The following is a 12,265-nucleotide window of genomic DNA, read 5'->3' as shown; positions in this document are numbered from 1 at the left end:
TTGTTGGTGCAAGTCCCTGAAGTTGTTCGTGTTATTAAACCAGATTTTTGGAGACCAGCCTGGGAGAGAGAAGGAATGAACGAGAATGGATAGAGAACAAATCTGTGAGACCAAGGCAGGGGTCAGGGGTAATGGGGCACACCTAGAGGCATGTGTTCCAAAGTCACAGTGGAAAGTATATTGATGGTGTTTCCTGCATTTTTCACTATCGCCCTTTCTCTCCATCCCTGAACTCTCAATAGAGAGTTTACTGTTTTAAATACATGCATATATAATCAAGATACATAATACATATAATGTGCATCTGTAAATACTTTCGTGTACAATAAATACTATGGTGCCCAGAAAGCCTTGGATCTCCTTTTGAACTAGGGAAAAGGAACGGATGCAGACTTCCCTGGAGAATGAGCATTGTGAGAGTTGGGGGCATTTTTTTTTTTTAAATGTGGCTCCACTTCCGGTTTTAACTTGTTGATAAGCCACCACATTTCAACAGTAATCCCCTTTCTGGCATAATTAATAGAAAATTAGTTTCTAAAAGTTAAAATTGGGTCAGAAATGGAGATGATTAAAATGTACAGTTGCAAAAGCCCGACCTCGCAAACCCCATTTATGCAACCCAGCTCCAGAATGTTTTTGAGTGCTCACTGACTCACCGAGCTTCCTCCTCTGGCTGGTTCAGAGTAGGCAAGAGGTTAGCCGACTCGGGGAAATTAAAACAATGTTGTACATTATATTGGTACCAGCCATCGGAAAGCCTATTTGGTATGCAAGACAGCAATGCCGAGATATATGGAGAGCCCTAGGCTAAGTACAGAAGATAATTACATTTGGAATTTTACTGAGTTAAGTCATTTACGGCTTCAAATAGTTGCAGAGAAAAATCAGCCCAAACACACTTAAACTTTTTTGTTGTGACTTTTCAAGATAGAAAGGATTTAAAAAAAAAAAAAAACTAGTTATCATCGTATATGAGAAATTGCATTTTTTGTAGAATTTTCCTCAAAAGTTATTGTCCCGAGCTTGTTAATATTTTCCATTCGAACTATTAAGTATAAACTTATTAGGACAATTACATGTTTATGCAAGGAAAGAGTACATCATTAAAGCCTCCAATTTACATATAAGTCTTTGGAAACATCTTTAAATTCAACATGTTTTTTGGAGAAGATAAAGTGGTAGGTTTAACATCATCTACAAATATAGTCAGAGCACAGTAAGCCCTTGAGCCCATGGCTCTTTGTGAGTTTGTTTTTTTTTTTAGTTGGTCATGATGCTTGAATTCAGGGCCTGGGCACTGTCCTGAGCTTTTTTGCTCAAAGTTAGCAACTCTACCACTTTGAGCCACAGTGCCACTTCCAGTTTTCTAGTGGTTAATTGGAGATAAAAGTCTCAGGGATTTTCCTGCCTGGGCTGGCTTCAAACCTGGATCCTATGATCTCAGTCTCCTAAGTAGTTAGGATTACAGGCATGAACCACACACCCAACCAACTCATGGCCCTTGCTCTGTGGGTATGCAGATAATGGGAGTGGTATTTATAAAGCAATGCATGCTTTTGTATTTATTTATTGGATTTAACATTAAGTTCTCAGAATTAACTTGAATAAATTGTTTAGCAGAGTTGGCAGGATTTTCCAAGGTATACTAGGCTAGGATTTGCCCAGGATCTGAGTACCTATCTTAGTAATTTTTGTTTATTCTTCACAAAGGTGAGAGGAAACAGAGGTGTGAGTCCATCAGCAAGTCAGGATTAGTCAGGCAGCTTTGCTGAAGTTTTTTAGTGGGTGTGGCCTGGAAGGAGAATAAATTGATAGGCTGACACAGGAGCATTCCTCGATTATTTGTGTCACTCATGTATTCACAGATTTCATCATTAATCAGAACTAAGGCAGGTTGTCCAAGAGATGATAGAAAATAAAGATGATACGATCACAAGTCACGATGTAGTACTTACCTGCAATGCTTCTCACAGTACTTTTTTATACTTCTTGCTTGATAGTTGTTCTAGTAGGAGACAGAACTGGCTTGTTCTGCTGGGTTCCACATCTTCTCATCCTGAAAGACTTGGTATCAGTAATAGTGTTTAGCAAGTGTTTAGGAAGAGTTAGTAAACAGTGCCAGATATGGGCTGAGAAAAATTTTGAATACTAGTTGGGATAAAGCAACAAAAGAAGAGTAACGTTCCATGATAAATGAAAATTATGTGAAATTCAGATTTCATTGTCCATATAGCAAGTTATATTGAAACACGGCTGTGCCCTTGCCGATTCATTTACTAATGATCTATGATTGTTTTCACACTAAAATGGCAGAGATGGGTATTTGCACCAGTTTCCCCGTTATACCCTGCAAAGCTGAAAATACTTAGGATCTGGCTTTTATGGAAGTTTTCCAAACAACCCCTGGTAAGGAGGGAGAAAGAAAAGAAACAATCTGAATGACATTATTGGCCAGTTGTTTCCTTTAAGTTTCTGGCTGTCCAAAGTATCTCTGGCCCCTTCAGGCCTCTGCCTTCTTACTCATGATATCTACAACCTGTCCAGGGACCACATTGTCAGGTAACTCACCAGCAGCCTCCTGTGACAGGGCCTGCCAATCTTGGGGCCTGTAGAAGGCTGGCCCAGGGCTATACATTCATTTCATGTAGAAAACATTTTCCAAGGAGCTATTACATAGAAGAGGCTTGCTGAGTCACCAGAAAGGATCATAGTGATTCAGGGAATAAAGCCTCTTTCATTCAAGAAACATGGTCCTCAACATGGTTTTACAGTGGAACTGTCCATTTGTTTAGTTGGTGCTAGCTGACACCAGTGGATTCATTAAAAAAAAAATTTTTTTTTAAAGCCTAAGAGGGTCAATCCTAGAAAGCAACTGAGGATTAACAGATGTTAATCATTCGTGTTTGTGGGTCCTTTTTGTCATTTTGTTTTTTTTTATTGGTCGGTCATAGGGCTTGAACTCCAGGCTGGTCACTGCCCCTGAGCTCTTTTGCTCAAGGCAAGTACTCTACTGCTTTGAGCTGCAACACCACTTCCCATTAGTTATTATTTAATTAGACAAAATTTGTAGGAAAATGTGGCCATTGAGAGGAGAGGTGTGTGTGTGTGTGTGTGTGTGTGTGTGTGTTGTTTTTGTGCTACTTGACAGTAAACCTAAGGCCTCATGTATGCTATGTTAAATGATTTGCTGTGGTGCTCTTGTCCTCAGCTTCAGTTTTTATTATTTGAAGAATCCTTGTCTTGAGATACAGAATTGAGAGAAGCTCTTACCAAGAATTAGAGGAGAGAGCGTTGAGGGGGGTGGTTCAAGAGATAAAGCACTTATGTAGAAAGTGCAATGCCTTGAGATCAAATCCTAAAAGAGATTGCAGGACCTAGCACCTTTATGGTCATTTGAGAGACAAGATATAGCTAGACTCCAAGCTTTATTTCTGCACAGCTTCTTGCTTAAAGTTCAACATGTCCATGTTTGTGCTGTCACGTTTACACTGTTGGGCACCTTTGTCTGGAAATGTACTTTTCAATGTTCTTAACTCAGGGTCATGATACATACAAAATCTTCCCCAGTAGCAGGTACCCAGAGCCTCAGGAGTACATGGGGGAGACAAAGCTGTGCTCAGCTGCCCTTCCTGTGGCAATTTCCTATGGGCATCTCCCTCTGTTCTCTCACCCACAGGCGGGGGTGTCCCAGGCTCTAGCATGGCTGGTCTGAACAAGGCCCTAGGTTTAATCTCAGCCACTGCTTTTCCCTTAAGCAGAGCATTTCTCAGTCCAGGAAATTCCTGAACCTGCAAGGATCTCACAAGGTGATTCTAAAATTATCATTCATTCACTTGAAGGTGAAAAATATATGCCCCATTGAACAGGACAGGGAAGCGAAGTGAAGTTGGGAACATCTCCCATAGCCTGCTATCGGTCTCTCACAGTCGCTCGCCCACTGCCCAGAGCTCACCCACGCTTCTGCTCTATGTATGGGTAGAGGCTACACACATGCCCAACCATACAAACACACCAGGTGAACACCAATTCGGTCTTACTGCACACAGCAGGAGAATCTGGAGGTCAATGAGTCAGCCGCTCCACCCTTGCAAGGTGGTAAAGGCTACCAGAGCACAACCCTGTGTATTAGTGTGTCTCCACTTAGCACCTGAGTCCCAGCCACTACCCCTGGCCCAAAACAGAAGGCGCTGTATATCCATAGACCATTAGTGATGACACCTCCCTTAAAGAATTAGATGACTTTAGAAAGAAATTAACCACTGGGTCTTAGAGGAGAGTGGCTAGAGATGTGTGCCTTCATATGTCTGTGATACAGTTCTTGAACCAAACTCAAAAGCTCCTCAGGAGGCTGAGATGGGAAAGATCACTGTTCAAAGCCAACTCAAGCAGAAAAGTTTGAGAGATCCTGTCTCCAAAAGAGCCAGCCAAAGGCAGGATTGGAGACATGACTCAAGTAGTAGAGTACCAATCTAGCATGTGCGCGCGCGCTCACACGCGCACACACATACACAAAGCTGAGTTAATGTGAGGCTGAGTTCAAACTGTAGTTCTTGGATGGTGGTAGAGGGAGCCTTTGATACTGGAGTGGTGAAATGTGGGGAAAGCAGAAATCAAGCTAGTAGGTAACAGTTGCCCAATACCCCATGCAATACGACTGGATTCAGAAGCTCAAGACTTTCATAGACATTCCCATTACACAAAAATCTAAGGCGATGTCATGTGTAGTTTTTATCCTGTCACATATGCATCTGTGTAGCTGGGATGGCAGGGATGCACCACTACACTCAGCTTTTCATTCATTGAGATAGGGGTCTCACTAACTTTTTGCCCAAGCTGGCCTCAAAACTGTGATCCTTCCGCTCTCCACCTCTCAAGGAGCATGCCTAGTTTGTGTTGAATGTTTCTTATTCTATTTTGTTCTGAAAAAAACAGAGGCAAAATTCTTAAATTATTATACCAGTGGAGTGGATGGAGTGAACGGCTTCCTCTGACCTGAGAAGTAGTTTGCGCTCCTTACCCCGTACACAGAAACTTAAAACTACTGTGCAGATTTGCCACAAGTCAGGGAGTATATTTTTAAGATATTGTCTGTGAAGTGTTCTCTTCAAATAGGTTCTCCTGCAATTGGAGAGAAGGCAAGTTCCTCCATCAGTCAATATACATGGTCCTCCATAAATCATGAACTATATACAACCTTTCCCCCATCCCCCCCCTCCCCGCCCCCCCCCCCCCCCCCAGGACATAGCCACACAGGCACAGGAACTAGAAAATGCTAGACATGAGTACTGCCTACCACTGCCTCCCTCCCCCTTCCCCGCCCCCCACCAGCTCCAGCCAGTATAGTTAGACCCCTGCTGTTCCCTGGGTTTAGGGACTGAAATCCATATTCATCAAGTTTCCAGGGCGCTCACTGAAGTGCAGGGTCAGGTTTATAAACTCTCAGCCTTCTGGCTGAAGGGAAGGTAACACAGAAACTCAGGGGAAAGGAAGCCCTCAAATTAAGTAGAGGTTGTTTTCTAAGAAGGGAGATGTGAGTCGTATTAAGAAATGCATTTCTGCCAGGCGCCTGGTGGCTCACACACCTGTAATCCTCCTTAGGAAGCTGAGACCTGAGGATTGTGGGCCAAAGCTAACCAGGGCAGGAAAGTCCAGGAGACTTTTATCTCCAAGTAATCACCAAAAGGGCCAGGAGTGGAGCTGTGGTTCAACTGGGTAGAGGAAAAAAAAATGCTCAGGGATAGTGTGCCCAGGTTCTGAGGTCAAGCCCCAGGACAGGCTCTAAAGCAACAACAAAAACATCTTCTAAGCACGAGGGTTGACAATACGGAGATTCTGCCATATCTTTATGCATCAATAGATCATGTCTTTTGAATAATAAGTAAAAAAAGAAAACATTTGGAGAGGCTTACATTTATCATGTGACTAGAGAAAAGTTCCTAACACACTTTCTAAGCCCACAGCCTGCAGACTCTCTAAAGGGTCTTTAAAGTAGACAAGAGGATAAGGAGTCAACCTCACAGAGACCGCTCTGCCTCACTTGGAAAGGAAGGGAATAGGGCTGGCGGCTCTTGCTCATCCATAGATTTATTCCATTCCATCACTCCTGGCCTGCAGCAGACCGCATACAGATAAGCAAAGCACTGGGTACAGGTGACTCAGCTGACGCCCCCCTTCCTCCACACGTGGTCTAGGAGGGAGGGAAGCACAGGCTGCCACTCATACCCCATCCGACAGGGGTTCTGGGAAGGCCGGAAGCCTCACCATGAGATTTTACCCAGATTGTAGGCTGAGGGATGACACTGGCAGCGGAATCTGTTTGTTCTTTTTACTATCATCCATCTGTCTAACAAGAACGAGTGTGTCTAGACCAGCCATCACCGTTGGCTTGCCTCTGTCCAAGACTTGGGAAATGGGAAAGGCTTGGGGCAAACTGGGATGAGTGTGCCAGTCCACTGGCTATGGAAGTGATCTACTTACTAGAGACTTCCTGTGAGACATTATAGTTAGTTCCCCAGGGAGCTCCAGACCACTTGAATGACTCCCTTGTTGACTCCTTTATGTGTATACAGGGTGGGGTCCTAGCTGCTTTATCTCCTCCATTTCCTCTAACCTTCATCTTGACTCTGGAGTAGTTGCTACCAAGGAAAAATGTAACATCTGAGAATGGACCTGTGTTACCTCTGAAGCACTTGTGTAACCTTGTAATTACATGTATCATTCCGGTAGCCTGGCCTTGGGAAAGGTGCTTCTTAGAGTCAAAGAAATCATTTATGGTAACCCACCTCAGCGAGGCTGTTTGGAAGGGCAGGTTGACTTGTTCTAAGCCAGTGTTGAATGGCAAAGGTCTGGGAAGGGCTACTCAGCTTGGTGGTCCCTGCTTCCGCATTGCAGGGCATTGCCTAAAGGGCTCTGTGGGATTCTCCCTCCCTCCCCCCCTCCCCTCCCCCCCCCCCCCCCATAGTCAATGGCTGGCTTGAAATCAGGAGTTTTCTCCTGAGCAGCCTGGCAGACTTGCACATTGACTCTCGGAATCACCCCAAAGTTTTCTAAATCATCTACCCCAGGAGCTTAGAGCTCTAAGAAAATGTCAGCCAAGAGACAAGTGCCTAAGTTTCAGTCATTGAGGTAGACATGAAAGCTAACACGAATCAATTACTTTGCATGTGCTTACCTCCTCATTAGCAGGGCTCTTTGTGACCCAACCAGCTTCCTAGCCTTCGGCAAATATATCATCCATCCAAGGCAGTGCTCAGGACATTTCCTGACAACACCTCCTGCCCCTCCATGAGCAAGTTCAGAGCCCAGTGCAAACTCTTAGGGTAACAGCGTCAGAGCCTCCCGTTGCCCTGCTTTGTGTCTGGAGCCAAGGAAAAGAAGTGAGAATGTCTAGGTCTCTCCCTTTCCTGTCCTTCTTTGAAAAGCAAGACACTTAACTTTTCATAATTTAAAAATCCTGCCTAACTTCTGGGAGCATTAGAATTCCTAGACTATGACTGAGTGTCAGTGTGCGTCTGCTTTAAATGTCAAGAGAGTCTTTAATAATAACACGTGGAGAATGTTAAGATGGTGACAGAACACAATAAAAAAAAAAAAAAGACCAGGAAATTCTTCGATTGGGGTGAAATGAGCCGTAGATTCTACCACCCAAATGCTGCACTCAGTAATAGAGCAAGGTTCAAAGTTTTCACTAGTGCCAACTTTGGGAGGCTTGTGAGTTACCAGAGATGGATGAAATGGGTCCAGGAATGTTTAGTAGATGTTTGGTCTGATAGGAGAATTTGAGTGGCTGCTGTGGGGGTGGGAGTGGGGGGTGGGTGGGTGGGTGGTCTTTTTCTTTTGATTATATACTTTAGAAAGCAGCATGTTTGGGTCTATCCTAACTAAGTCACTGAACAGAACTCTGCCTAAGGCCAGAGTAAAAAGAAATTATTTGGGATACATACAGTGGCTGGTTAGAGCAGACTCAACCTGTGGGGAGACCATAGTGTTTACTCACCTGATTTTATGTGGACACTGGGGGATCCTTATTATAAAGTGCTTCCTTCTAGAGCTTTCCCTCAGAGGGTTGGTTGGCTTCAACAGGGTTAAGTGAGACCTACAGTTCTGTGGGGATCACCGTCATGGGAATTACCCACTTGCCTAATATAATACGTTGGGTGCCCGTTAAAATGTTCATTCTCACTCCTCATACCTTGGGGTGGGATGGGGTTGAAACCAGGATCTTTGTGTCATAGTCTTCCCTAGCCAACCATCATAAACTAGGATGCTAGTAATACTAGAAATGCTCTTCGCAGCTCCATGACTTCAACCTGGGGGCCTCAGTTTCCCCAACTAAAAAGACAGGAATAGGACCCCCAACTCCTTCATGGCCACAATCATCCCTATTCAGGGAAAGGAATGGCTTGATGCTCCATCTTTTCTTCTGTCCCTAGAAAGTTAGCCTTTGCCACATGGAAAGGCCTTCTTTAATTTCAGTTTTGTTTCTCCTGGGTAAGCACTCCCAGAATGGATGTAAAATGATTAGTCCTCCCAATCACAGGGAGAATAAAGATGTGAAATGAACCCCACGCCCTGTTCCCTCTTCTCTGCTGAAAGAATGAGTTTAATCTCCCACATTTTTATCCCTGAAGAAGCTGAATGGAGCTCCTAGCCTTGGGCAGTCATCACTGCTCCGGAGCAGTGGACGAGTTCAGATTGTCCCAGCCTAGGCATCTGAAGCATAATTTGAAGCCATGGCTAATAGGAGAGGGGATGGCCTATATCAGCCATAGGGGGAATACATTTGCCCAGAATGAGGGGAAGATACAGGAAGAACCAGAGACATAAATCCGTGAGAAGTGGCCTTCGCCTTCACTAAGCTTGCTTCAATCCTCTTCTGTTCTTTAAGACATAGAAACTATTTGTCTTCCCATTTCCTCCACCTGCATTCTCTCCTGAACCCATTAGGTAGATACAGATTCTAAACGCATATTCAGCCAGTCTAGTCTAGACTAGACCGATTTAACTTTAAAAAAAAAAAAGATATTTTTAAACATCCATGAAGCATTAATCGCTTGTTCTGTGCAAAACTTCATCTCTTCAGAGCAACCCTTCAGAGTTCAGAGATAATTATTCCGTATTTAGAAAGGAGAGATGAAATACTTAGGAAGGTTATATAATACGCTCAGTCAAATGCACACCAGGATTTGAACACAGTACACTGTAATTGTTGTATCCATGACCCTCATTACTTCCATTCGGCCATCTTTCCACAAATATAATGCACAAACTTTTTATTAAAATATCCCTTGCTTGAGCAGCAACCTCTAACATAGAGTTCTCTGTAATACTTTTTATTTTTTTAAATGCATAGTTATTCTCTCTCCCGATAGTACAGCTTTTAGAGAACAAATCTCTTTTGATATCACTTTAAAAAAAATTGAAGTTGACCTTTGGACTGAATTTCTCCATCTCTTTTTCTTGGTATTTCATGAAAAATGCAGCATAGGCCAGAATGTGAGGTTACTCATGCTAGTATAAAATGCTTGTATTCTCTTAATGCAGAGTTCTGGCAAAAAAGATGGGGATGATGAGCTCATGGAATGATGGCATTAAAAGTAATAAAGAATGTGGAAGCCTTTTTGAAGGGCCAGCCAGTCTAGCAAATGCAAGACAGCCATTGTAGAAAGTGAATGTGGTTGGGATAGGTGTGGTGGTTTTTGCCTTAAGCATAAACAAGTACATTTGGCAAATATCTTCCTTTATTTGTTGATATCATTCTTATTAAGGCTATCACTGATTAAATACCTAGCACACATCCCAGGATATAGTTTTTGTCGATGTTTTCATTCACCAAACAGAAAAACAAAAGCTGGATTTTTTGCCTTCTTAGGTCACTTTACCCATCTTTGAAGAAACAGAATTAACGTGGTAGAATTGAGGTTCCTTGGACCACTAGTGGGATGATAGATTCTCTGTTCTGGAAGAATATGAACACATTCCCTATGGCTTTACCTTGAGGGTTGCACACATGACTGTGTGTATGAATTCTAGGTGTGTGTGTGTACACACACACACACACACACACACACAGAGTTTCTGTTCTACCTTAGCCTGACTAGTAAGAAGGTTGATTCATTAAATATTAAATGCTTGCATGGAGAGCAAATGCTCATTTTTGATGCTGGACTTTTTTGGGGGGAGGGGGGAGCAGAGCTGGTCCTGGGGCCTGAACTCCGGACCTGTGTGATGTCCCTCAGTTTTACCTGCTCAAGACTAGTTCGCTGCCACTTTAGCCACAGCTTTACTTCTGGCTTCTTTGGATGGTTAATTGGAGATAGTCTCACAGAGTTTCTTGCCTGGTCTGGCTTTGAATCTTGATCCTCAGATCTCAGCCTCCTGAGTAGCTAGGGTTACAGGCGTGAGCCGCTGGTATCTGGCATGATATTGGGCATTTAGATTTTTTGTTGTTGTTGTTAACCCAGCATAGTGTCTGTAATCACTATATCAGCAGCGTTACAACCAATATGTAGCAGACTTCAGTAAATATTGCCTTTTCAGGGTGTCAACTACTTCTTGTTTTTGAAGAGCCACAGTTTTAAAACTCAATGTTTTCAAAAATATTTTAGCGATTCTAATATTTTTAAGGAGAACATGTAACAAACAAAAATGAATTAACAGTAGAAAAATTCCATTTCCAACATTTTAATTGTTCTAACCGAGTCATTTAGGAAAACCAAATTCCTTTAGCATTATGCGTTCAGGGAATCTTTTTATTTTGGCAGTTCAATAACTTAGTAAAGAACAGAGAGCGAATAACATAAAGTAGCTCCTAATATGGCATCATTTTCATTTCCTGTTTGTTGAAAGATAAACGCTAACACTGTAAGGCTTTTTTTTTTTTTCCTTCTCCTTAATTTATTCTTCCCCGAACCACCAGGGGATAAAAAGGAATAAAAAATCAAATGTGATATGGCTCTCAGGCTGAGTCATCGAGAGAGGATAAGCCAAAAACTGCTTCTCTCCCTTTCCTTTTCCTCCATCTTTCCCTAGTTCCTGACTCCTTCCCCCTCAGAAAATAACTTTCTTTAAAAGTTGGAAACACATTCAATTTTAGATTTCAAAAAAAAATACTTTTTTTAAGGATTTAAGTTAAACTGATGCGGAAGCAATGGGTCTCTCCTTCATTCTAAGACTTTGTTGTAGAGAAACGTTCTCTGAAAGCACTGGAATAAAACGGCCTGTACATGCATTCTCTCTTTCCTTCCTTCCTTGTCTTTCCCCTTTCCTCTCTAGTTCCTCTCTCCTTCCCTTTCTCCTCTCTTTCTCCCTCCTCTCTTATCTCTCCCTCCCATCAGTCTCTTGTACATTTTCGATAATGCCACAGCTGCTCCTTTAATGGCATCTTTCTTTAGACCCCTACCTCCAGCTGCCTCCTAATAACAAAGTTGTTTTTGCATTAAAACAGTGCAAAGCACAAGTAGCATCTGACAAGTAATATAGGAGTGTGTACTGTATGTATCTCTGTAGCTCCAGAAAGATAACCGGGTTTTTTTGTTGGGTTGGTTGGTTGGCTGGTTTTTTGTTTTGTTTTGTTGTCATGTGGCTTGAACTCAGGGCCTGAGCACTATCCCCAACCTCAAGGCTAGCACTCTACTACTTTGAGCCACAGCTCCACTTCTGGTTTTCCAGTGGTTAACTGGAGATAAAAGAGTCTCAGAGACTTTCTTACCCAGGCTGGCTTCAAACGGCAATAATCAGATCTCATCCTCCTGTAGCCAGGATTACAGGTGTCAGCTACCAGCACCTGGCAATAACTTTGTTTTTTAAATGTATTTTAAACCTACTGGAATTACTGAGAAAACATACCCTTAGATATGGAGTAAACAAATGAACGGCTCTCTGTTGGTTTACAGATGAGAGCTGGTCAGCCTTCCTAACCCTGCTCTCTCTGCAAGTGTCACCTGCCGGCACCGTGTTCATTTTTGCCTCCCTGTAAAGAAAGATGAAGCTCACTTCCCATCCAGGTGTTTCTTCACCACCACAACTGATAAATTTATGAGTTTTAGCTAGCTAGCTAGCTCATTTTCCTCCAGCCTCTCATGAATAAGGCTGGTTAATGGGCATGATTCACTTTTAGGCTTTGAGCTGCCCGTGTTCCACATGATTCCTTGGTGCCAGCAGGTCTAGAACTTCCCATTTAAAGCCTAATGTGTGGTGTGTTGAGAAATCTCACCCCAACACCTCCAGCTATTGAGAGTTTGGCAGTGGTCCTGTAGATTTCAAA

General features: G+C 42.9%; 1 protein-coding gene across 6 annotated transcripts in view; it reads left to right on the top strand.

The window, feature by feature from the left end:
* Foxp1 (forkhead box P1) overlaps positions 1–12,265 on the top strand; it is a 606,957-nt gene that overhangs the window by 561,217 nt on the left and 33,475 nt on the right. The gene's annotated exons all lie outside the window — the stretch shown is intronic.

This window comes from Dipodomys spectabilis, unplaced genomic scaffold, assembly GCF_019054845.1.
Source record: "Dipodomys spectabilis isolate Male_0828 unplaced genomic scaffold, ASM1905484v1 ptg000054l, whole genome shotgun sequence".
NCBI lineage: Eukaryota > Metazoa > Chordata > Mammalia > Rodentia > Heteromyidae > Dipodomys > Dipodomys spectabilis.
This window is presented reverse-complemented; position numbering and strand designations above follow the sequence as displayed.